Source organism: Ambystoma mexicanum, chromosome 1p, assembly GCF_040938575.1.
Source record: "Ambystoma mexicanum isolate Mex_15411 chromosome 1p, UKY_AmexF1_1, whole genome shotgun sequence".
Lineage (NCBI taxonomy): Eukaryota > Metazoa > Chordata > Amphibia > Caudata > Ambystomatidae > Ambystoma > Ambystoma mexicanum.
Window position 1 is genome coordinate 1,503,835,090 of NC_090921.1, and position 26,800 is coordinate 1,503,861,889.

A 26,800-nucleotide genomic window follows, 5' to 3' on the forward strand; every position below is an offset into this window, starting at 1 on the left:
GGGTAGATGACGTCATGATGTGCAATGGGTGGATGGTAGGACGCTGTCCGCCATGATGGCTAGGGCGGAAGTGTTTCCAATGCCTCCAGATGGACCAAGCAGGACTCGGTCGTATACAATGGCGATTCATGACAGTAGCACGCTACGCTACGTCCTCACAGCCGCGCCTATACGAACCGAGGCATGGACCCTCAGCAGCAAAGCCCTTGCAGGAAAAGGCTGCGGTGTTGAGGGATGCAGGCGCACAGGAGACGCTGCCCAATGATACCTAGCATGCTTTGCTATGTCTTCAGCGCCTATAAGAACCAATATGCGTGCCCTCTGCAGCAAAGTCCTCGCAGGACAAGGTCACAGTGTTGAGCGACGCAGGTGTGCAGGAGACGCCGCCTGACGATACATAGCACGCTTCGCTACGTCCATGCTTCCGCACCTATAAGAACTGAGGCACGGCCCTCTGCAGCAAAGCCTGTGCAGGACAAGGCCGCAGAGTTGAGTGATGCAGGTGCACAGGAGATGCTGCCTTACGATATGTAGCATGCATCGCTACGTCCACGTTTCCGTGCCTATAAGAACCGACACCCTCTGTGGCAAAGCCCTCGCAGGACAAGGCCGCAGTGTTGAGTGATGCAGGTGCTTGGCGGCGATGGGGTTGCGTCATAGACAGTGAGTGCGGACAACTCACTCTCCTGTTTGCGGCTGCCAGGTAAGAAGCTTTGGAGAGAGTTTAACTTGCTTCAGTCTACGTAACACCCCTGACCTGGTCCCCCTTCACACTCTAGCACGTGCGTTGTTGTTTCCTCTGTGACCTGCCCCTATGTCCCCACTACCGTCCTGCCCTCTGCTCGCTATGCCCTCTCGCAATCCCTGATCGCGTGCACTTACTTGCACCTTAGGCTGCGCGTGCTCCCTCCCATTTTAGACCACATTCCTTTCCTTGCAATCCAGATTACGCTCGCTCACTCGCGACCTTAGGCCACATGCGTTGCCTCGCAGTCCCTGATCGCGTGCGCTTACTAGCACCCTATGTCGCGCATGCTCCCTCTCATCTTAGGCCGCATGCGTTCCCTTGAAATCCAGATTACGCTCGCACACTTGTGACCTTAGGCCGCATGTGTTCCCTCGCATTCCTATACTGCGTGCACTCCCTTGCAACTCTAGGCCATTCACCACTCAGCCGTGCGCCTTCTGCATCCCATGCAGGCCCTTTCCTTCCCCCTTTTCTAACCCCTTCCCCTTACCTATTGTGTACTTTTGTGTTTTGTTCTACATGGCTGCAGCATTCTTTTTCCTCTAGGGTCCCTTGGTAGTCTGTTCTGCCTTTTTGGTTTTACTTTCATGGTTCCTTGCTCACATCGTACTGCCTGTATCCCTACTGTTCATTCTTTCTTCTAGATTCCCTGCTCGATTGTTCTTTTTTGGCATTTCAGTTTCTCCTGGCTGTTTGCTTACATTGTATTGCATGCACCATTGCTGTTCATCCCTTTCTTCCAGGTCCTCTGATCGATTGTTCTATTTATGGCATTTTTGTTTCTACTTGGTTGTCTGCTTACATTGTATTGCCAGCATCCCTGCTGTGTCCGTTCTTTACTTCTAGGTCATTGGCAACTGAATTTTCTATATATTGCATATGAGTTTCGCTCATTGCTCTGTCCGTTGTGTGCCCCTTCTCCCTTAGTGTCAACCCCCCTATCCTAGTGTTTCCCCCCTGCCTGCCCCCAGCTCACCCCCACCGACTCCCCTTCTCCCTTCCCCCCCATGCTGCCCTCCGCACCCTCTATGGTGCTCTGTCTCTTCTATCGACTATCCTATTGTTCTTTCTAAGTCTGGTAGAAAGAAGTTCAAAAGGGATATCCTGGTCTCCAGCCCAGGCCTCCCCATCACTGATATCTACACCAGTGCTTTCTCCAGACAGACCCTTACCGACATCCACTTTGTCGTTCCCTATCCACGCCTATGGACCCCCATATGGTCTCTGTTTTCTCTCCTTTTTCCCTCTTCGCCCATTAATGGCGGCACCCAATGGGAGGCCCACCTGGCCCCCTTCCACTCCTCCAAGACCATCATTAACGTTTACCTAAATGGTACCATTTTGATACAAGGCCCTCAGGCCAACCTTCTCCTGTTTGATAGATGCTTCCTCCGTCTTATCAACTTCCTTTCTTCTCCTGCTGTCCCTTCTTTCCCCGCTCTGGTGCCTCTGCCTCCTCCTTCCTCTGCCATCTCTTCGGCTGCCTCCACTGCTTCCCTGGCCACCCTTTTTCCCCCTTCCTCCACCACCTCTCTGGCTCCCACCTCCTCCTATCTGGCTACCTTGCTCTCTCCTCCTTCTTCCTCTGCCCATCATAGGGCACCTTCAACAATTCCACAGGGTGTACCTCTGACCTGTACCCCTCAACGGAAATCCTTCAAAGAGGGCAACCTGCTCCACATTGCCACTCTCAACTCTCGCTGAGCTGTCAAACACTCCTGTGACATCTGCCGTCTCCTGGAAGAACTTGATCTGGATTTTCTTCATCTGACCAAGATGTTGTTCATGGCCAGCTCTGTCACAAGCATTGATACTCTCCTTCCTGTTGGCTACAAGATCCTCTCCATGCCCAGAACCAACCATGCAGGTGGGGGTGTAGCCTTGATCTTCCCAGAGTGGATCCTCAGACCTTGCCTCAGACCTTGCCACCCTTAAACGCAAGTGCAGGGTGGCTGAGAGGAAGTGGCATGCCTCTGGTACATCCTCTGACAAACTGGCCTGCTGCCTGCCCCAACAGCAATACTGGATCTCTGTCCACACCAAGAAGAGAGCCCACGTCCAAGTCTGCATCTCTGTGGCTTCTACCAACTCGGCTAAACTCTTTAAAATCTGCAAGGAGCTGACCAATCCTGCTGCAGTCTATACCTCTCATGTCCCCTCCTAGACCCTCTGTACGGCACTGGCTTCTCATTTTATCTCTAAATCCCTGGACATCCTGTCCTCTCTCTCTTCCTCTCCCCCTGCCTTTTCTACTCCCTACATTTACCCTGGCCCTTCTTCAGCCACCTCTACTCCCTCCTTTTCTGCCTTTCCCTTGTTCTCCCCAGACAAGGTTTCTAGACAAGTCTGATCTATGAAAGTCTCATCTGGCCATCTCCCATCTTAATCTTCACACTGAATCTGTTGGTTGTCTCCATGACCATCAGTCTGGCTTCAGAGCTGCCAGAAGCACGGAAACCTCTCGACCTGAACATCTGTGAAGACCTGCTCTCCAACCTCAATTCCAACACCCCCTGTATCCTAATCTTACTTGATCTCTCTTTTGCCTTTGACACGGTCAACCATGCCATCCTGCCCAACTGGCTCTGTGATAACCTGGGTATCACTGATCAAGCCCTGGCTTGGCTGAACTCTTTCCTCTCCAATCGACCCTCCCAGGTCCAACTTGGGTCCTTCCTCTCCTCTATCTCTATCTCTACCTGTGGTGTTCCCCAGGGGTCTAACCTCTCTCCCTGGCTGTTCAACCAATACCTGGCACATCTTGCCCACTGCATCGCTGCTCTCTGCTCCAACTTTCAGTGTTATGCGGATGACACCCAGCTCTCTTTTAGGCTCCCCTCTGCTGCCTTTAATCCTTCTCTCATTCCTGACTGTCTGTCTGCAATTCAGGAGTGGTGTGCCACCAATGATTTTTGCCTTAATGCCAGCAAGACGGAGATCCTCCTCATCGTCACACCTGCTCCCTCCTTTCCTGTCACTCTCTGGCCGCCCACTCTGGGTCCTCTTCCTGCTCCCACCTGTGAGGCTAAGAACATTGGGGTCATCTTCAACTTCACCCTCTCCTTCTCTCCTCACATCTCTGACGTCTCTAAGAAGTCAAACTATCAGCTGCACCTCTTCAGAGGTATTCTTCCTTTCCTCTCTTTCCCCCAGAAGCTCACCGTCTCGGAGTTCTAGTCGTCTTAAGGCTGGCCTACTGCAACAGCATCTTTCTAAATCTTTCTACCTCTACTCTCTGTCCTCTACAACTTATCCAGAACAGGACTGTGAGACTTGCCGTTGGCCTCAAGTCCAGGCATCGTATCTTCCAGCTCTGAAATCTCTTCATTGGCTCCCAGTGGTGGCAAGGATCAAGTTCAAGACACTCTGCATTGTCCATAAGGCTTTCTGGGGCATGAGACCGCACTACCTCCAACTCTCTTTTCCTAAGTATCTCCCGTCTTGAGCTCTCTGCTCATTACGAGGAACTTATGGTGACCACAAATAAGACAGACACAAGTGATCACAGTTCAAGGGCGTTTATTGAACAATGAAAATCGTGTGTGGGTTGGAAAAACGCTTGATCTATGCCTAAATTTAAGATGGGGACAAGTGTCAACAATCAAATGAAAAACTAAGGCAGTCCTAGTGGCGTTGTGTCAATACAAAAAGGGCCTATACCAAGAAACCTATTGCCAAGCCTCACAACTAATACAAAAAGGGGTGTGGGATATTTCTCATGAAAAGAAAGAAGTGTTCTCAAATAATAATTCAGGTGGCGGCTTCCTGGGTCTTTCTTCCCCATGTTTTGGACACACTGTAAAGTGGGAGTTTAGAGCACAGGATGGTCTCTGGCTTTACCAGCACGGGACAACAGTTCCAATGGTAGATGGTCCCAGGCTTCACCAGCATGAGACAGCAGTTCCAATGGTAGTTCTCAAGATGTCGATGGCCAAGTCTTGTTTCCTTGGAAAGTCTCTTGCCTTCGGGCCTGAAGTGTTCAAACAATAAAACAAAAGTTCCTTTACCAAATGAAAGTTCATCATCAAAACTCAAAGCGGGTGAAGGACTCGCCCTCTTCTGGGCTGACCCTTTTCAATTGGATTCCACCATTCTGGTAGGGCGACGGTTTCATCCCTGATCCCCCCCCTCTTCTGGGCTAACCCTTTCCTCATAGTCTTTCTTTGTTACTGTTCAGATAGGGTGAGGGCTTCACCCCTGTGTCCCCCTCTTCTGGGCTGACCCTTGATCAATCGAATCTTTGGATGATAGCTTAGGCCTTGGATCTCCGCATTTGGACTTAGACATCTATCGACTGACAGCCCTTGGGTGATGGCTTCACCTCTCGATCTCCCTCGTTAGCCAACTTGCAGATCAAAGTCTTTCGATTGTACAGGGATTTTGCTCGACCCTCACGTATTACCACTTTGCTTACTTTGTTCGGCCTTCCTATGGCCTTCTGTATTTTCTTAACATGGGGCTCGACCAGAGTGTCTCGAATCAGCACCCATGTGGTGCCACTTTCCCTCAGCAGCTGGTCTCCCCTTCACACTATCCACAGGTTATTCAAAGTTCATTACTTCTGTTTAAAAAGTTGTCCCTTTGCGATTCTCACTCAACACAACCCAGGTTTTATCGGTTCCTCCCTCGACTTACCGGTTGTGCTTAACCGCCAGGCTTTTGTCTTCTTTGGAGTCAAGGTCAGTACAAAGGACACTGGTGCTTCCCTCACTCTGCATTATCAACATAGGGCAGCCCTATATACCGTTGACATCTACAGCATGACACTGGGGCTAGTGTCTGTGGTCTCAGATTGTCCTCGGTGAAGGTTCCATGGGTCGGGGACAAAAAGGGCAAGGTCTACGGGATAGGATGTGGAAAAGGTATTAAAGGAAGGGGGATACTGTGTCTCACTTGTCAGAGTCCTACTCCCACTCTCTGAGGACTCTGCAAACAGGTAATCCTCCCTCACTGGTCCACCCCCAAGAACTGGATCCAATAGTGATGGTCATGTCCTGGCCACCTGGATGACATATCCCTGAGGTTTAAGCAGGGAGACACCTTCAGGTTTCTCACATCATCCACCTCCAACTCTCTGAGGGTCAGTCGCTTTTCCAAGCAGAGAGTTGGGGGCAGATCTCTTTCTTCGGCTGGGGCCTCCCTCTGGAACAGCTTCCCTGCCTCTCTCAAACTTGAGCAGACCATCTAGGGTTCCGGAAGCAACTCAAGACCTTCCTCTTTGCTTCTGCTTTCACTCTTCCTCTCCCCTGTTGATTACCCGTCTGTTCCATGCTCTGGTTACCAGGCCACACTATGAACCTGGGCCCAGGTCCCTGCCTATCCAGTTGCACCTCACACTGCCTCTTGGCTCCCCAGCACTTATGGTCTGTATCTGTAAGCCTACAGTCCGCTCTCCCTGCACTTATTAGCCACCCATTGGCTGCACTTTCTGATTGCCTGCACTGAGCCGTGTTAGGCAGAATCACCAGCAGTACCCTTTGGGAACACTACAGGCAATTAAGACTACGGGTGTAAGCACAATTTCACCTTTGGTACAAGCCTGTACTACACAGAAAAGTGGTAGCGATGGCTGAGCAGCCAGACTTATCTCAAGAGTTTAAGTGAGCAGTAGAACAAGTTACACAAAGGACCAACTAATACAGTGATTCAAACAAACACTTACTCAAGGTTTCTTGGTAAAAGAATATACATTTATTTACTCAGTGAGTTCGAAAACATTACACTAGCAGAAGCAGCTCAATATCACACACTAATAAACCACAAAAATCCAACCGGTAAGTACATAAACAAGTTTTAGCTCCTGTGAAGTGGGAGAAAAATGGCACTTCAGATACTTATTAAAGGGGTAAAAAGACAAGGTTATAAGAATAGACAGCCCAAAAACATTCATAGGCAGGGCCAAGGGTTTCAGTTAAATACAACCAGCAATTCTTCTCATAGGCCTGGCCCAAAGTCAATGGTTCAGAGTCTTTGTATAGGATAGCACAGTTCTGGTAGATAACGGTTAAGTCTTTGCCGCAGAGTTTAGAAGAATTTGGCTAGGCGAAATGTTTGACGAATGTTTAGGGAAGGACAAGTCTTCGAAGTTGAGGAAAGTTTCACGCACTTTCGTGATGGCCGAAAATAGTTCCGGACCGCATTTGCACAGTACCTTGTTAATGAAGAAAGCTGTAGCTGAGGCAGTTGTTCCTGGCAGTTCGAGCCGATCTCACTGTTCCTGAGCTTCAGTCGTGGGTACAAGAAGGAGGACGTCGGGAGGTTCCTGAACTGCCCAGGGATGAGGCCAAAAACTGTAGCAAGACATCAGTTTAAGGTGTGTGTGCCTTAAAGTCCTCTAGCTGGTTTCCTTCCCTCTCTGGCTGTCCGGTTTTCAACAGCACTCTCATGAAAATTCGACCATATGGGGACGGTGTCCAGGTGGCTTGCGAGTTGGTTGTTCCCACCAAACTCAAGGGAAGAAGTTAACCTTGAAGGGCTTCTATGTCGATGGAGTTTCAGGCAATTCAGACCTGCATCAGGGCTTCACCGGTCGTCCAGGAGTTGCAGCAGTCCTCTTCCTTCGGCTCGTCTTCGGTTCTTTCGTCCAGTGGTCGACTCTGCTTTCCAAGTCCCAGAGACCTGCTTTGAAACAGTTTTCCCCCATTCATTCCAGCCTGGCTGTTACTCACACAGCCAGGTGGCTGTCCTTGCCGGACAGCCAGCTGGCCACTTACGCCAGAGTGCATTCAGGTCTCCTAGGAGACTAAGCACAGGGAGTTTCGGGCACCTCCCTCACATCCTGTCCACCCCAGAAACTCACGCGCCAGAGGAGGGCTTCAGCACTGAAGCCCGCCAAAGGCCAACGAACAAAGGGACCAAACCTGGTTTGGCGCGCAGAGACAAACAAAAGAATTACTTTTCCTAAACGAAATGGCGAAAAAAGATGACCGGAATCTGTTTTTACAGACAGGTCTGGGGCGCCATATTGAAAAACATGGCTGACCCGATTTTTAGCTACCGTTGTTAGCGGTCGGGTAAAATCACAGTAGTTGATCTAAACCACTGCCACCAGCCATTTAAAGTAGGAAAAGGTAACATTTTACTGTTACACGAGTGTTTTGACTCAGGGGAAGCTAAGCAACCCCTCCAGCACTCTGTAGGAAGATAGTGTGTGCTGGTTGAGTAAATTTAAAGAGACTAGTAAAGCCAATTTAACTTTACATGATCTGGGAGACGTTAGTCAGTCGCCGAGAAGGTGTTTCAACCTTGGGAAGTCTGAAAGACATCCCTGTGCCACTGCACTGGAGGTGCTGTGTGACACACAGAAAAAGATGATGCTACTGGAGTTGTTTTAAAACTCCATAACCAAAGAACACAAAAGTAAAGTACACCCAAAATACATGGAAGAGTGGGAAAAAAGGCTCACACTCTGACCAGGTAAAAAAATCAAATCATAGAAATCCAGCAAAGTTGCTGGGGGTCTCAAAAGGTAAGGGAAATTAGCACATTTTGAGAATTCTCCCTAACACTTACCCCCCCCCCAGACTAAGGGACAGGAGGATTTCATCCACTCATGGATGAATCTCCTTACTCCAGTCGGTCAGTTGACCATCTCAGTAGTTTAGGGTTTCCGCCTTTCATTTGCATCAACCATCTCAAGGGTTGGTGGTCAGTCTGGATCACAAAAGTAGATCCATACAAGTATGGTCTAAACTTCTTCAGTGACCACACAATAGCAAAGCACTCACACTCAATGGTTGCCCACCTTGTTTCTGGTTTCTTCAGCTTCCTGCTGATGAAGCAAATGGGGTGCTCCCTACCCAGGGCTTTAAGTGGGGTAAGACATCGAGGGGGGGCCCTCGTTTGGGGGCATGGCTTGTGGGAGGGGCGTGGCCTAAAAAGTACGCAAATCGTAGGGTATACACACAAATATATATAAATGTTATATATTTGTGTGCGTACCTTACTATGGTTTGTGTACTTTGCAAGCCATCTTTTATAAACGTAGAAATATGTTACATATTTCTATGTTTAGAAAAGATGGCTTGCATAGTACACAAACCATAGTAAGGTACGCAAAGAAATATATAACATTTATATATATTTGTGTGTATACCCTACGGCTTGCCTAGTTTTCAGGCCATCTTTTCTAACATTTCAGGTTTATAAAAGATGGCTTTGAAAGTACACAATTCAAGCCATCTTTTATAAAGCTTTGACTACGGACAAAATTGTCCGTCGGCAAAGCTTTATAAAAGATGGCTTGAAATGTGTACTTTCAAAGCCATCTTTTATAAACCTCGAAATATGTAGAGGAATCCCCAGGTTCGCCGAGGGTTAAAGACGCCTCGGCGACCTGGGGAAACAAAGGGACAGTAACTGCCTCTGGTGACCTCTCGCGCGAGGGGTCACCAGATGCAGTTACTGTGACTGACGGAAGTGGCAGCCAGTCACAGCGTCGCTGTGGCTGGCTGCCACTTCGGTCAGCTTGCATAGCCGCGACGGGATAATGCATCCCGCCAATGTTGCGGTAGGACGGGGCCCCGGCAGGGCCCCGGCTCAGTCCCACTTTTTGGAGACTGCCGGGGCCCGGCCCCGGCCCACTTTAACCACTGTCCCTACCTTTCTCATCCAGTTGACTAAGGACTGCACCTATATCTGTATTTGAAGCATCTGTTTGCACAATGAAGGTTTGGTTATAGCCAGGAGCTCTTAGGACTGGAGCTTGACAAAGGGCTTTCTTTAGGCCTTCAAATGCTTCAGTGCACTCCTCATTCCGCATTACCTTTTTGGGGGAACTTGGGAGAGGAGATCACATTCAAGGGAGAAGCTATGGTCCCATAGTTCTCAATGAAGTTCCTATAGTAACCAGTGAGGCCTAGGAAGGCTCTCACTTGGGTTTGAGTAGTAGGGGTGGCCCAGTTTTGTACAGCTTGTACTTTGCTAGGCAATGGCCTGATTTCACCTCCTCCTACCTCATGTCCAAGGTAGACCACTTTACTCTGACCAATTTGACATTTACTAGCCTTTATGGTCAGATGGGCCTGCTCAAGAGCCTGCAAAACATATCCTAAGTGGTCAACATGTTCTTTCCAAGTAGGCCTGAACACTGCAATGTCATCGAAGTATGCCATGCAGAAGTCCTCCACCCCATTCAGAACTTGATTAACCATCCTTTGGAATGTAGCAGGTGCATTCCTTAGTCCAAAAGGCATTACCTTAAACTGACGGAGGCCTGCCGGGGTTGAGAATGTAGTTTTCCCCTTGGCATGGTCTGTCAGTGCTATTTGCCAATATCCTGAAGTGAGATCAAATGTACTGAGGTACTTGGCTGAACCAAGTTTATCCACCAGTTCATCTGTCCTTGGTAAAGGGTGGGTATCAGTCTTGGTGACTGCATTAAGAGCTCTATAGTCCACACAACTGGACTAGACCAGGGACTGGTAGAGGACTCTATTACCCCGAGATCAAGCATTTTGTTGACCTCCTCCTTTATGTGGAATCTTACATGATCTGATTTCCTGTAACCTATGCTTTTAACAGGTAAACAGTCACCAGTTTGAATATCATGCTGGCCCCAAGGGGTCAAGCCTGGTGATAGTGAAAACAGGGAAGCAAACTGATTTAACAGAAACTTGCACTCCTCCTGTTGTTTGGGAGTAAATCAGACGAAAGATTAACTCCTTCTATCTTCTCATCTAAAGGCTAGCCTCTGAGTAGGTCAGGTAGAGGTTCATTCTCCTCCTCCTCTTGGGCTGAAGCTAGAAGCAAAACTCCTACTTCTGGTCTTGAGACATAAGCTTTTAGACGGTTGGTGTGAAAGATTCTGGGAGCCTCATTAGGATTGCCTAAGTCCACCAGATAGTTGACCTCTCCAAGTTTACCCACAACCTCGAAGGGTCCTATCCACTTGTCCTGTAAGGCCCTCTACCTTATAGGTACCATAACTAGAACTAGCTAGTCTTGAGAAAACTCAACCATGTTGGCTTTCTGGTCAGGCCAATGCTTCACCAGAGCCTGACCTGCTTTCAAGTTATTTGATGCTTTTGCCATCATGTGTGACATTCTCCTCCTGAGACAGTGACTCTCACTGCCTTGTGGGAAGGAGCACTCTCCAACCCCTCCTTAATCAGGGCCAATGGGCCTCTAACTGGATGGCCATAAAGAAGTTCAAAGGGACTAAATCCAACTCCCTCTTGAGGGACTTCTCTATAAGCAAATAGAAGGCATGGCAGTAGAAGGTCCCACTTTCTTCTAAGGTGTTCCTCTAAAGCACCTATCATGCTCTTCATTGTATGGTTGAACCTCTCTACAATCCATTTGTTTGAGCATGGTAGGCAGTTGAGAACTTGTAAGTTACTCCACAGGTTTTCCACATGGCCTGCATGTAGTGGGACATAAAATTGGATCCCATGTCAGAGATGACTTCCTTAGGAAAACCTACCCTGGTAAAAATACCAAGTAGGGCCTTAGCCACAGCCTGAGCTGTAACAGTTCTCATAGGGATGGCTTCAGGATACATAGTAGCATGGTCTACTACAACCAGGGTAAACCTGTTTCCTTAAGATGTTGGAGGGTCTAAGGGACTAACAATGTTGATTTCTACCCTCTCAAAAGGGACTCCCACCACTGGGAGAGGCACCAAGGGTGCCACATTCTTGGCTCCACTCTTGCCAGAGGTTTGGCAAGTGTGACAGCTCCTACAGAACTTATCTACATCAGACCCCAACTTAGGCCAGTAGAAATATAAAGAGAACCTTTCCTTGGTCTTCTTAAAACTTAAGTGACCAGCCAAAGGTATCTCATGGGTTAACTGTACGAACTGGAGTCTGCTTTCAAGAGGCACTACAAGTCCTCAGGGATAGACTCAGTCGGTTCCCTGTAGAAGAGGCCATCTTCCCAGTACAACTTATGTTTTCCTGGCTCATGCCCATCCAGCTGGGAAGCTGCCTGTTGGCAAAGACCTTCGAGAGTAGGACACTCTCTTTGACCTCTGCTGAAGTCTGTCCTACAGGGTCCACCTTCTGCCAGTAAAGACCGCAGCTCAGGATGGTCTGCAGGATTCAGATCTCCAACAGGAGCAAGGTCCTCTTCAGCTCTGATTCCTCAGCAGCTGATACAACCACAAAAGGTTGTTCCACACACTTAGCCTCAGCTGATGGAGGGATCATAGGTGTGATCTTGGACAGTCCTCTCGGGGATGTCCTTGTAGGTAACACAGGAGTGCTGGCTGGTTTCTCCTTTGAGGTTTTAGGTTTCCCCTTTTCCTCTTTCTTTTTAGAAATGGCAGTCAGTAAGTCCTGTGGACTGGGATTTAAAGTTTCCTCTATAATCTCCTCTTGAGGACCCCTTAAGGTACTCTCTCTGGCCTTCCTAGTCTGCTCCTGTTTCCTTTTGCTGGGAGGCCTGGGGGTGCTTGATACAACTCCAAGAGATTTTAAGTCATTCCCCAACAGGACTCTCCCAGGTACGTCACTATGCACACTTACAGGTATCTTGACAGTCATGTCATTGCACTGGATGAGAGCTGGTAACTGTGGAAGCATTTGGACAGGGCCTCCAGCAAGCTTAGTTAGGAATGTGGGTGCCTTAGCAACATCCTCAACCTTGAAAAATGATTCATCAACTACACTTATGCTGGCCCCAGTGTCTCTGAAGGCAGGGGTCTCCTGAGCATTCACAAGAACACTGTATTTATAATACTCTTTAGTATTATCTGGAATAGAGTTATACACATCTAAATTATTTTGTTCCCACAGACCCAGGGATACCTAAGAAACACTGGCTGAGACTTTCATGGGTTCCACAGCCAGTAAGTGAATGTTTCCACTTGCCATTGGTACTTCATCCTCTGGGGAGAAGGCTAAGGAGACAGTGTGGATCCCTGAAGGTTTACCCTTACATCTGGGATCCCCTTTCACTTGGTCAGTTGACCCACAAGCATAGCATTTTCCAAATGTCTTTATGAATGGGGGTTTGATCTGACCTCCTTCTGGTTTGGCACCAGGAGGTACACTAGCCTGATTCGGTTTTCCCTGTGGTTTACCCTTGTTATGTTTGTGGCCCTCTTTTGGATTGGAGGTATTAGAATTCTCTTTGGTATCTTTCTTGTGCTGCTTCCCCTCATCCTTCTTCTGAGCGTCCCCAGAATCCTTGTGAGTAGCCCTGTTGGCAACCCACAAGTCAGCAGCCCTTTCTAACTTCTTTGGATCAATTTCCTTAGAGTCAGCCAAGTCCTGTCTCAGCTCAGGAAAGCAGGCATCAAAAATAGATTCCAGCATAAACAAATTCCTCATACCTTCATAAGTGTTCACTCTGTAACCCTTAACCCATCCATCTAAGTTTTTCAAACATTCAGTCACCCAGGTAGCCCAAGCAGTGCTTAAAGTGGGCCGGGGCCTGCTGGGGCCCCCGTCCTACCGCACCATTGGCGGGATGCATTACCCCGTCGCAACCGCAACCGCGACGGGAGATGCGCCTGCAATGAAGTCAGGCAAGCTGACAGAAGTGGCAGCCAGCCACAGCAACGCTGTGACTGGCTGCCACTTCCGTCAGTCATAGTAACTGCATCTGGTGACCCCTCGCGCGAGAGGTCACCAGAGGCAGTTACTGTCCCTTTGTTTCCACAGGTCGCCGAGGTGTCTTTAACCCTCGGCGAACCTGGGGATTCCTCGACATATTTCGAGGTTTATAAAAGATGGCTTGAAAAGTACACATTTCAAGCCATCTTTTATAAAGCTTTGCCGATGGACAATTTTGTCCATAGTCAAAGCTTTATAAAAGATGGCTTGAATTGTGTACTTTCAAAGCCATCTTTTTTTTTACTTGTATTTAATCGTAAAAAGATTTTTACAAGAGCGCATTCCAATCTGAATGAAGTCCTTTCATATTTTGTTTGATAAGTGATACGAGCCTTACAATTAGATTCATTGATGGTGCGATCAGACCCCAGCTTCCGGTGTCGCTTTTATTCTTTCCAAGGCCAGGTTCAGAAGTTTTGCAGCAGCCGTGTGCCATTGAGTCTTTTCTCCTGTTATCAGGCGCTTCCACCAGATATCTTTGTTCCCCGCGAAGGAGCTGGCCGTCAAAGTGGAGAAATAGGCGATCCTGGCTTGATGAAGAGCCGGACAACGCATCAGTAGATGTTTTATCGATTTCAATCTCCTCGGGATTTGCACAGAGTCTACAAGTTTTTTTCTCCAAGCCTCCTCTGATAGCTAAGATTTCTCTGGTTGGTAAAACATTTAGGCAAGCTTTTAGAAGAGTTCTCATCAGTAGTTTGTCAAGGTATTTTTTGCAGTACACCATAGGTTCTTTCAATTTGTTTGTGTTCATTGTAAGGTGTGCTAGCAGTTTGTACGATGATGCTAAATCAGTCGTGTTTATCTAGTCCCAGCATTCTAGTTTTGTTTTTATCCTAGTTGGGTTTTCCTTCACAGTTCTTCTTCGGTACACACTATTAGCTGTAATTTTTGTTTTTGGTCCGCAGCCCACTGGTTCATAGTCCGATTGAAACCTTTTTCCAGTTCTATTGCCATTATTTGATAGATTTCGAGACTCTCAGGGTGAATAATTTTCCTGTATAGCTGAAGAGAGCTATGGTCCACTACTGCCTTTAGAGACAGAAGGCCAAGTTCTCGCCTGATCGGAGCGATCGGGGTCGAGTTAGGTAGACCCAGGACGGCTCTCCATATATGACCTTCCAGTTTTTGCCAGAGTAAGGGAGGGATTGAAAGTAAGGCGTCCATGCCATAAGTCAGTGACGGCACAATTTTAGCTTTGTAGTAATTTATAGCTGGTTGGAGTGAGAACTTTCCATATTTTCGGTCAACCATTCTCAGCTGTTCTGTCAGATTTTTGGTTTTCGACCATAAGATAGCTTGCATGCTGCCAGATTTCTTCGAGCTGTCCAACTGTACTCCCAAATATTTGAAGGAGTCCACCACTTCAATTTGTGTCTCGTTGAGATGCCACTGAAACCGCTCCTTTTTTTTGATGGCCGTTTTTTGTAAAATCATTATCTTTGTTTTGGATTTGTTAATCTCCAGGTTGTTTTCCTGTATGTACGATGACAAATTATCTAGTTGACGTTGGAGGCCCACCTGGGTAAGGTCGAGTAGAATTAAGTCGTCCGCGTACAACAGTTTCGGGATTGTTGTTGAACCTATTTTAGGTGGGAATGTTCTGATCTTGCTTTGGCTATCCTTGAAGTCTCCCAAAAATGATATAAACAGCGCCGGGGCCAGGGGGCAGCCTTGCTTTACCCCGCGACATGTTTGGATGGGTTTTGATGTGAGGCCTGCGTTGTTTAGGCGGACTCTTATGCAAGCGTCACTATGTAGACTGATTATGGGCTCCAAGATTGAATTTGGACAGTCCCATGTCTTCAGTTTCGCCCACAGTTTCTGCCTGTCCACTCGGTCGAAAGCTTGAGATAAGTCAACAAAAGCAAGAAAGATTCGAGGGCCACCTGTCAGGACTCTTTCTTTGACTTGAAATGTTTAAAAAAGATGGCCTGAAAACTAAGCAAACCGTATGGTATGCACACAAATATATATAAATGTTATATATTTGTGTGCGTACCTTACTATGGTTTGTGTACTTTGCAAGCCATCTTTTATAAACGTAGAAATATGTTACATATTCCACATTTGCTGCAGGGGTGGGGGTTTCAGACCCACCCCTCAGACTTTGGTGTTCTAACAACTTTTCTATCAAATCTCAACCTCTTTTCCTTTTACAGTGAGACTCTTAGCTTTACACATATCTCTCAATAGATCAACAGTTAAAGTCATTAGGTTCTCCTGTCTGTAGCTTTCCATATCAGTCATGATAAAACAATGGGCCTCATTACACGGAAGGCGGTGAGCCATGGCGCTATTAGCGCCATGGCTCATGCCGGTAAAATACCGGCACCGCCTTGGCGGAAAGGGGATTTACCGCCCCATTCCAAGGTTGGTGGGGCGGTAAATCCCCCTTCCGCCATTGCCCTTCCCCATTCCCATTTCTGCCCCATAGGGCTCTATGGGAATGGGGAAGGCGCTAATTACGGCACCGCAATTTTGCGGTGCCGTAATTAGCTCCGAGGTGCCTTAGCGGGTTGGTTTTTAACGCCTGCAAAAAGCAGGCGTTAAAACACCAACCCGCTAAGGGACCTCGTAGTAAGGCGGTAATGGTTAACGGCCACCGTTAACATTAACGGTGACCGTTAACCATTACCGCCTTCCGTGTAATGAGGCCCAATGTCTTTACTAGTGTTGCTTAGTGTTGGGAGGATTATTTGAACAAAGGTAAAAGTAGCACTCTAAATGTAACAAGTATACTTTATCCTCACCGCTGTACACCAGTGTTAGGCAGAATCACCTGCAGTACCCTTTGGAAACACTACAGGCAATTAAGACTACAAGTGTAAGCACAATTTCACCTTTGGTACAAGCCTGTACTACACAGTAAAGTGGTAGCGATGGCTGAGCAGACAGAGTTATCTCAAGAGTTTAAGTGCGCAGTAGAACAAGTTATTCAAAGGACCAACTAATACAGTGAGTCAAACAAAAACTTACTCAAGGTTTCTTGGTAAAAGAATATACATTTATTTACTCAGTCAGTTTGAAAACATTACACTAGCAGAGCAAAAAATGTGTAACCTCACATTCCGCGCTCACTAACAAAAGCAGAAAGAATACCAATTTGTATCGGTCACGCCGAATGGCTTAGTTTCTAACCAGTTGGTAGCAATTATGTTCACCTCACATAACTAATACAAACCAACTATTTGGGTAATCTCATTTGGGCACACTATGGTATTTTACATGTCACACACAGTACATATTGAATAGTCCTGGATTTGTCATCTCCAGAAACCTAAAGTAACCTCAAATTGCCACACAAAAGTGTTGTTAATTGAAATTATAACTCAGTGGCTGCTGTTTGCATTATAGAAAAATAACCACAAATTAGCATGATCAAGACTCTCAAGTTCACAAAACACCTGCCTCAGTGGCTGCTGTTTCCATTATAGAAAAAGAACCACAAATTGGCATGATAAAGACGCTCAAGAACACAAAACACCCACCAACACGTGTTGGTTTAAGGCGCAAGTGCCTTAAAGACCACGAGCTGGTTTCCTTCCCTCTGGCTATCTGGTTTTCAACAGCACTCTGATGAAAATTCGACCAGATGGGGACAGTGTCCAGGTGGCTTGCGGGTTTGTTGTTCCCACCAAACTCAAGGGAAGAAGTTAACCTTGAAGGGCTTCTCTGTCGATGGAGTTTCAGGCAATTTGGACCTGCAGCAGGGCTTCACCGGTCGTCCAGGAGTTGCAGCAGTCCTCTTCCTTCAGCTCGTTTTCGGTTCTTTCGTTCCAGTGGTCGACTCTGCTTTCCAAGTTCCAGAACCTGCTTTTAAACAGTTTTCCCCCATTCATTCCAGCCTGTCTGTCACTCACACAGCCAGGTGGCTGACCTTGCCGGACAGCCAGCCGGCCAATCACGCCAGAGTGCATTCAGCTGAGCAGACTATGCACAGAGAGTTTCAGGCACCTCCCTCACATCCTGTCCACCCCAGACACTCAGGCGCCACAGGAGCCCTCCAAAGGCCAATGAACAAAGGGCCCAAACATGGTTTGGCGCACAGAGACAAACACAAGACGGACCTTTCCTAAAAGAAATGGTGAAATAAGATGACCGGAGTCTGTTTTTACAGACAGGTCTGGGGCGCTATATTGAAAAACATGGCTGACCCGAATTTTAGCTACCATTGTTAGTGGTCGGGAAAAATCACGCTAGTTGATCTAACCCACTGCCACCAGCCATTTGAAGTAGGAAAAGGTAACATTTTACTGTTACATGAGTGGTTTGACTAAGGGGAAGCTACGCAACCCCTCCAGTACTCTATAGGAAGATAGTGTGCTGGGTAAGTAAATTTAAAGAGACTAGTAAAGCCAATTTACTTTTACATGCTCGGGGAGATGGTAGTCAGTCCCAGAGAATGTATTTAAACCTTGGGAAGTCTGAAAGACATCCCTATGCCACTGCACTGAAGGTGCTGTGTGACACACAGAAAAAGATGATGCCACTGGAGTTGTTTTATATCTCCTTAACAGGGGGGCACTGCTGCGCCAAAGCAAGATGGCCCCTTGAGTTCAGGCTCCGGACTATTGTCAATCTGGAAAAATGAATACCCTTCATTTGAATGATAGACATAACTTGATGGCCGTGGGCCAACCGTCTTATGCACCGAATTATAGAAATATAGACTGTTATGCTTGACCAACAAGCGGCCATTTTAAACGTAGCAGAATCGCCATTTTGCTTGTTAACCATTGCTCATTGCTTTCTGTCTAAAAACTCCTTTGCAGCTTGCAATTCTTGCGGATTCTGCTTACTCTGCTCAACTGTTAACATTGTTGTCTGAATATGAAAGGACAAGGTCGGGGGACTGAAGAGTTTGCTGAACTTCTCATGAGTAGCCCAGAAAGGAATGCCCACGCTCCCTCTCTGTAGCCTTGGGAGGAAGCTGGAGGGCATTTAATCACTTCACAGCTGCCAGCCAGTCTCGTACGATGGTAGAATATGTTAGAATAATACAGTTAAAGGCTTGAATTATGCTTCTCTTCGCAAAACCCATTAGAACGTGTCGGCTCCCAGGACACAAATAGTACCTCATAGATAGTAAAGCTTGGAATGTGGCTCTTCCCCCGTGTGCAGATTGCTTCCAAGAACAGAACCACAGTGTTCTAAAAGATCCCTCCGCACTTTCTAAATTGCACATTGTTACTAGAATAGACATCGAAAGCATTATGATCGTCATACTCGTCGGATATGTCCATCGTCATCCCGAGTTCAAAGGAACTTAATACAGAGGGGTGTTGAACATGACTATGCTGATTGTATGATATGCATTTTGTATATATGTAACTGATGTACGTAATTCGCTCTCTTGCGTCCCTCGAGGTCTAGGAAACTCACGTCGCGGGGCGTGAGATCAGAATTGACCAATTGATACTATCTTTTGCTTGCAATAAACCCTAGCATTGGGATTTTGAAACCTCGTGTCTGGCGCATCTTTTCGTGTATGGTCATTGCCTTGTTTCCATAGCACGAGGGACCCCTAGTGGCCCCTTTCAAAGTGGCACCCGAATAGGGACCCTCCTCCACTTGCCCCATCGTATATGTTGTAACGGAATAAAGGCGGAAGAACGGCGAGGGCGGGACGGTCGAGCCGGGATCAAGAAGTGTACGGGGCGCACTGTAGAAGAGAGGAGAGATTCCTTCCGCAGATCTGCACACATCTGATCCCTGATCGACGTACCGGGCTAGAGGGCAAAGGAGGCGAGGGTCCCGAGACGAGGCAGAAGCCAGAGAAGTGCAGACACGACGTGGGGAGAGGGTGCATTAGAACAGGCGACTTGTTTTATCAGGTATGTCATTCCCCGATTCAAAGAGAACCCTGATTTTTGGTAGAGTGTTGATTTTGCAAACTCAAACGTCCAGGTAAAGTTGGCTAACCAAAGGGGAAGATTAAAGAAACATGCCTGGAGTACTGTCCACTTTAGCGGGGCTTTTCAGCTGCGGTAGACAGTCCTTGGAATATGGCCAAAGTGCACCGCCTGGGGGAACGCCGGCTTATGATATGTATGCGAAATATGGTGTGGGTGCGATAATATTTTGTGAAATTTGGCATAGGCAAACTAGAAAGCAACCCGACCATCAGTGGCCGATTAATGGTAGTTTTGAGATGGGGAGGATAGATAACCTAGAGAGGGTGCTGATTAGAAAGAAAGCGCGACCTGCAGCTTTTGAGACCGTCAAAGATTGGAGGAGGGAAGCGATGCTCCGATTAAGGAGTAGAGAGAAGCATGCGCGTAGGCACAAAACGAGGCTTGTGATAGCAGAAGAGAAGGAAGAGGAGGAGTGGACTGAGAGTCTAAGACGGGAAGGGAGACGGGACCAGATGAACATAGACAGAATATACCCGCAGCGGGAACTACACATTGCAGATGAATTAATGGAACATTTGTTAACTAACACGGGTCGAGGCCCAAAACCAGAATCGAAACCAAACACGCCAGCTTTAGAGACAGATTCAGCACCATCCGACCCCTCCCGAAGTCGAGATTGAGACTGGGGAGGCGAGAGGCGGGGCTGAAGGAACAGGATTTGGACGGGTAACTCGAAGCGCAATCAGCAAAGAGAGAAAGATCGAATTACGGCAAGAGACAGAAATGTACATAGAAGGAAATTGTAACGCTCACCTGATTCTCGCAGAGGCGCCGGTCTTGACTGGGCGACTACCGTATCTTTAAAGGTGATTTGTAGCACCCGGTTGGCTCTTTGGGCTGGACCTCTGTGCACTGTATGCCTGACGTGTAGAGTAAGATGTCTGCAGATAGAAAATATGGGGTTAATGAACTGGGGTTATTGGGGTGTCCCTATCTCTTTCCTCTTCTCCTCTCCTGTAGACCCCCAAAGGTTAACGCTCTCACCTTAGGTAAGTGAATGCCGAGCTCTCCATCTGCCTCAGGGCAGGGTGCTGTAACCAGTTTCTTCACTGGATAGGTAGCGCAGGCCTCTTGACTTCAGAGGACTGCTGTCCGTCGTTTACTGCTCGAACGGTAAGTTTCGAGTCATTCAAATGTCTTTAAAGTCTTTAGTAATGATGTCTCTTGTTTTGCAGGGTTCCGGCGATGGCGGATGACGGGCTGAAGTGAGTTGAAGATGGAGCCCGTGTGATGAATAGAAGCGCCTGGAAGCACGTAAGTAAGCGCTTGTTGCCTGCTTCACTATGCGCTCTAACTGTCTTTTTATTTTGCAGGTACGAGTTCGGAGCGGCTGCAGGGTGCCGGAATACCCACTGGATTAGATGTGGAAAGGAGTAATGGCACGTGAGTATTAAAGTTCCCCAATGTCTTTAAACGCACCTTGTTTTGTCTTTCAGATGTGGGATGCAGCGCCGAAGGCCTCCGGAGCGTGCAAAGAGTTGGTAAACTTTTGTCTTTCAGATGCCGGAATGCAGTGTGAAGACCTCCGGAGAGCACGAAGAGTAGGTAAGCCTTTGCCTTTCAGATGCCGGAATGCTAACCTGTTCTTTCTTGTCTTTATAGGTGTTGCTGAAGACTGGATTCAGGATGGTAAGCCTTTGCCTTTCAGATGCCGGAATGCTAACCTGTTCTTTCTTGTCTTTATAGGTGTTGCTGAAGACTGGATTCAGGATGGTAAGCCTTTTTCCTTAGGCCCAGGACCGGATGCAGAAGACACGATGAGCGTTCTGCTGCAGAGGTTGCAGAATAACGCAAAGCAAGATTCATCCACCGGGTGTGGTTTAAATAGCCTCCTGTAGTGCTTAGGTGTCTCCTTCCACAGCCACGCCCAAGTAAGAAAAGAGTTCCTGGTAAGAAAAGAGTTCCTGCCTTCCAGAAGAGTTCCAGTGTTCTGAATCTAGGGAGTGGCTCCAGCCCCACCCAACAGGAAAAGTAGTTCCAAACAGAAGAGGATCAGAGGCTCAACTGGCAGGCAAGTAAGCAGCATGGTCTGCTGAAGGTAAGTCCACCCAAGCATTATGAGCCCGGCGCTTCCAGCGCTGGGACTGGGCATATTTATGAGCCTGGTGCCACTGGCGCCAGGACTGGGTCCAAAAGGTCCCAATTGGGACTGGTTGGCACTCGGAACCTGGGTTATGGATCTGCTTCCAAGGGAGTTGGGAAAACCCTGACCTTTTGGAAGCAGAGATCATGACAGTACCCCCCCTCAAGGCCCCTCCCAAACCGGGCTTCTCCGGGGGTTTTGGCTTGTCAGGAAATGTTCGGTGAAATCTTTTGATTAGGCGAGGAGCGTGGACATATTCAGCAGGTTCCCAGGATCTCTCTTGGGGGCCGTAGCCTTTCCAGTCAATTAGGTAGAATAGTTTAGATTTGGAGATCTTGGAGTCCAGAATGCTTTTGACTTCAAACTCGAGTTCTCCATCCACTAGGATAGGTTTTGGAGATTTGGTTAGTCGGGTTTGAGGTTGCACGGGTTTTAATAGAGAGACGTGGAAGACCGGATGTATCTTCATGTGAGGGGGCAAGTCCAACTTGACCGCTACTGGGTTTACTATGGTAGTGATGGAATAGGGACCAAGGTATCTTGGGTTGAATGTGCGTGGCCCTTTTAGAGATAGATATTTGGTGGATAACCAGACTTGATCCCCTACTTGATAGTGAGGGGCTTCCTTCCGATGTTGATCTGCTCCTTTCTTGTATTGTTCTTTAGCCCTTTGAAGGTGAGAAACAGCTTCCTTAAAGGCTTGGGTGATTGTAGAATGCAGGTAGTCTACTGCTGGTGTTTCAAGATCTTGGAGGGGATCCAACTCCGAGGTTCGAGGGTGACTGCCGTACAAAAGAAAAAACGGGGTTTTCCCAGTTCCCGAATGGACAGAGTTATTGTAGGCATACTCGGCTATCCAAAGGATATCTTTCCAAGTTTTTTCAGTTTGTTGCAGCATGCAGCGTAAATACTGTTCCAGAGTTTGATTGGTCCTCTCGGTTTGTCCGTCGGTCTGAGGGTGGTGACTGGTCGATAGTCTCACATCAATTTGAGCCGACCGACAGCAACTTCGCCAAAAATGAGAAATAAATTGACTACCTCGATCCGAAATTAGAACCGAAGGAAAACCGTGCAGTCGGACGATGTTTTCGAGAAATTCTCGGGCCAGAGTTGCTGCTGTTGGCAAGCCTTTGAGCGGAATGAAATGCGCCATCTTGGAGAATAAGTCCACGATTACTAGAATCTTATTGTATCCGGAGCATGGAGGTAGATCGGTGATGAAGTCCATAGAAAGCGTATGCCAAGGGCGAGGTGGGATGTCAATAGGGCGTAAGAGGCCTGCTGGTCTTTCCTTTTGACTCTTGTTTTGGGCGCATACTCCACAGGACATTATAAAGTCTCTGATATCTTTTTTCCAAGACGGCCACCAGAAGTAGCGCTTGATCTTTTCTGAGGTCTTGGCTATACTGGGATGACCTTCCATTAAAGAGTCGTGATAACAAGAGATTACTTTTTTCTGTAAATCTGTGCTGGGTAGGTATAATCGTTCTTGGAAATACAATAAGTTGTCCTTTACTGCAAAGTCCTTTCCCTGCAGATGCCAATTCTGTATGTCTGCTGGAGTTACAAGTTGCCTGGCTTTATCCTTAACTTCCTCTATGGATTCTGTGGCGATTACACCCAGAATTCTTTGTTCGGGAATGATTGGTACAGGTTTAGGGTTGACCAAGTGTTCTTCCACTCCCATCCGAGAAAGGGCATCGGCTTTACCGTTCTTTGTACCAGGTCGATAGGTAATTATGAAGTCAAACTCGGCAAAGAATAATGCCCAACGGAGTTGTCTAGAGGATTGGGCTTTTGCGGTCTTCAAATATTGCAGGTTTCGGTGATCCGTAATCACAGTAACAGTGTGTCGGGCCCCCAGCAGATAATGCCGCCAAGCCTTAAAGGCAGACTTGATAGCCAGAAGTTCCTTGTCAGTAATCGTGTAATTGATTTCAGGAGGCGAGAATTTGTGGGACCAAAATGCCACGGGATGCAACTGATTGGTTACCGGGTCCTTTTGTGATAGAACTGCCCCCATGGCAAGGCTTGAAGCATCAGTTTCCACGATGTAGGGGAGTTCGGGGCGAGGGTGTTTTAAGATTGGTGCAGAGATAAATTTAGTCTTCAAATCCTGGAAAGCTTGTTCCGCCTCGGTAGACCATTCAAAACGTTTGTTTTTCTTTAACAAGGCAGTGATGGGCTGGACTATTCGAGAGAATTCGGGGATAAGCCTGCGGTAAAAGTTAGCGAAGCCTAACATGCTTTGCACACCTTTTACGGAGGATGGTGATGGCCATTTGAGAACTGCATCGACCTTCTTTGAATCCATACGCACTCCGCCAGGTGATAATATGAATCCCAAGAATTCAACTTCAGTCACGTTGAAAACACATTTTTCCAACTTAGCGAAAAGTTTGTGTTGACGCAATCTTTCGAGGACCATTTTCACGTGTTTCCGATGTTCAGATACCGATGAAGAATAAACGAGGATGTCGTCAATGTAAACAACAACACATACATCTATGAGCTCTCTGAGGACATCGTTCATAAAATATTGAAAGGCGGCCGGGGCATTGCAAAGTCCGAAGGGCATGACCTGATATTCAAATAGCCCATACTTGGTGCGGAAGGCCGTCTTCCATTCATCGCCCTCTTTTACTCGTACCAAGTGGTAAGCTCCTCTAAGATCCAGCTTTGTATATATGCATGCTTTTCTGACTTGGTCCAGGAGTTCAGGGATCAAAGGTAACGGATATCTATTCTTAACGGTGATCTGGTTCAGGGAGCGATAATCGATACAAGTTCTAAGGTCTCCTTCCTTTTTTGGAACGAAGAACAAAGCTGAAGAAGCAGGGGACTTGGAAGGACGAATAAACCCATTTGCCAGGTATTGATCCAGGTATTGTCGAAGGTGAAGGTTCTCAGGCTCGGTGAGGGCATAAATTCTACTACAAAGAGGAGTAGATCCAGGTATCAGGTCTATCTGGCAGTCATAAGACCTATGAGGAGGTAGAGAGTTAGCCTGATCCTTCCGGAAAACATCTTGGTATTCTAGGTATTCGGGAGGTAACTGGGGAGTCTCTGAAGAAATTGCGGCCAGTGCAACACCAGGTGGAGGGTGACAAGTAGAGACACATTCTGGAAACTGGACCGTTCTTGCTCGCCAATCGATCAGAGGATTGTGTTTCTCTAACCAAGGTATTCCTAGAATAATCTGAAACTGAGGGGCCTTGATCACATCGAACACGATCTTCTCATGGTGTCCATCTTGACTTACTAGCGTCACCTCTTGAGTGGTATGCGTTACTGGCCCGGAGGCTATCTCCGTACCATCCACCGTAGTAATGACGTCCTTTACAGCCTTGGGACAAAGAGTTAGATTCATCCTCAAAACCATTTCATGATCCACATAATTGCCGATGGCACCGCTGTCGACGTAAGCTTCAATTGCATGTAATCGATCCGGATTATCAGGGCTAATGAGGACCATAGGTATCACGAAATGCGAGGTCACGGAACTGGTTTTCACGCTCGGCAAGTGGACCTCTATTCTTGTCGGGCGAGGTCGTTTCCCTGCTCAGAGTTTGTAACTTTGGTAACTGCAGCTCCTACTGCCTTCTTGGCAGGTTTCACCGGACAGTCTCGAAGAAAGTGCCCTGAGTTTCCGCAATATAGGCATAATTGCAACTGTTTCCTCCTTTCCCGCTCCCTTTGTGTTAGAGGACCTTTCAGACCCCCTATTTGCATGGGTTCCCCGGAGTCTACTCCTTTGGAAGGAGTTGGCGGTTTGGAAAATACTCGAGCATCAAACTTGGAACGATCGGCCTTCCTGTTCTGCAGCCTGTGATCTATTTGAACGACCAAGTCTATATAATCCGAACAGTCTTGTGGGGGATTCACTACTTGGGCTAAAACGTCTTTGAGCTCTCCACGTAGACCTCTATAAAACAGCGTAATCCTTTTGTCCTCAGGCCATTGAGTTTCCACTATTAGTCTATTGAAAGATGCAATATAAGCCAAAAGGTCTTGATTACCCTGTCGCAACGAAAGAAGCTCATTGTCCAAGGCCTGCCCCTGTGAATGTCTTGCGAACAGTTTTTTCATACTAAGCTGAAAGGCTTGAAAATCATGGAGAACCGGATCATCTTGATTAACTAGAGGGATCGACCAGTCTGCCGCATTGCCACTAAGGTACGAAAGTACAAAAGCTACTTTTGCTTGATCAGTTGGAAAGGCTGCTGGCCGGCATAAGAAGTGCAACCGGCACTGATTGATAAATATTGCAAACCTCTTTGGGTCACCAGAAAATCGTTCGGGCGGAGCCAGAGGTACATTCCCAGGTAGGTTGATCTGCACTGGATTCATAGAGGATGTTGAAGGAAGATTTGCCCCTGATGCGGGTAACGGGGTCTGTCCGGCTTGTGACTGTAGCACTTGTCTAGCAAGATTGTCTGTTCTCTCCTTGGAAATAATTAGTTCCCTTCTTAGAGCATTCGTTTCCTGACGAGCTGCATGCACTTCTGCCCTTAGTTCCCCAAGAAACCGGGCTAGGGGGTCAGTATCCGAGGTTTCCATGGCGCCTGGGCGAGAGTTTTGCGGTAGGCTTTGCGTTCTGTAACGCTCACCTGATTCTCGCAGAGGCGCCGGTCTTGACTGGGCGACTACTGTATCTTTAAAGGTGATGTGTAGCACCCGGTTGGCTCTTTGGGCTGGACCTCTGTGCACTGTATGCCTGACGTGTAGAGTAAGATGTCTGCAGATAGAAAATATGGGGTTAATGAACTGGGGTTATTGGGGTGTCCCTATCTCTTTCCTCTTCTCCTCTCCTGTAGACCCCCAAAGGTTAACGCTCTCACCTTAGGTAAGTGAATGCCGAGCTCTCCATCTGCCTCAGGGCAGGGTGCTGTAACCAGTTTCTTCACTGGATAGGTAGCGCAGGCCTCTTGACTTCAGAGGACTGCTGTCCGTCGTTTACTGCACGAACGGTAAGTTTCGAGTCATTCAAATGTCTTTAAAGTCTTTAGTAATGATGTCTCTTGTTTTGCAGGGTTCCGGCGATGGCGGATGACGGGCTGAAGTGAGTTGAAGATGGAGCCCGTGTGATGAATAGAAGCGCCTGGAAGCACGTAAGTAAGCGCTTGTTGCCTGCTTCACTATGCGCTCTAACTGTCTTTTTATTTTGCAGGTACGAGTTCGGAGCGGCTGCAGGGTGCCGGAATACCCACTGGATTAGATGTGGAAAGGAGTAATGGCACGTGAGTATTAAAGTTCCCCAATGTCTTTAAACGCACCTTGTTTTGTCTTTCAGATGTGGGATGCAGCGCCGAAGGCCTCCGGAGCGTGCAAAGAGTTGGTAAACTTTTGTCTTTCAGATGCCGGAATGCAGTGTGAAGACTTCCGGAGAGCACGAAGAGTAGGTAAGCCTTTGCCTTTCAGATGCCGGAATGCTAACCTGTTCTTTCTTGTCTTTATAGGTGTTGCTGAAGACTGGATTCAGGATGGTAAG

At 47.6% G+C, this 26,800-nt stretch overlaps 1 protein-coding gene across 3 annotated transcripts in view; it reads right to left on the bottom strand.

Moving 5' to 3' along the window:
* Positions 1-26,800, bottom strand: part of LOC138456738 (intelectin-2-like) — a 665,295-nt gene that overhangs the window by 351,325 nt on the left and 287,170 nt on the right. The window lies entirely within an intron of this gene.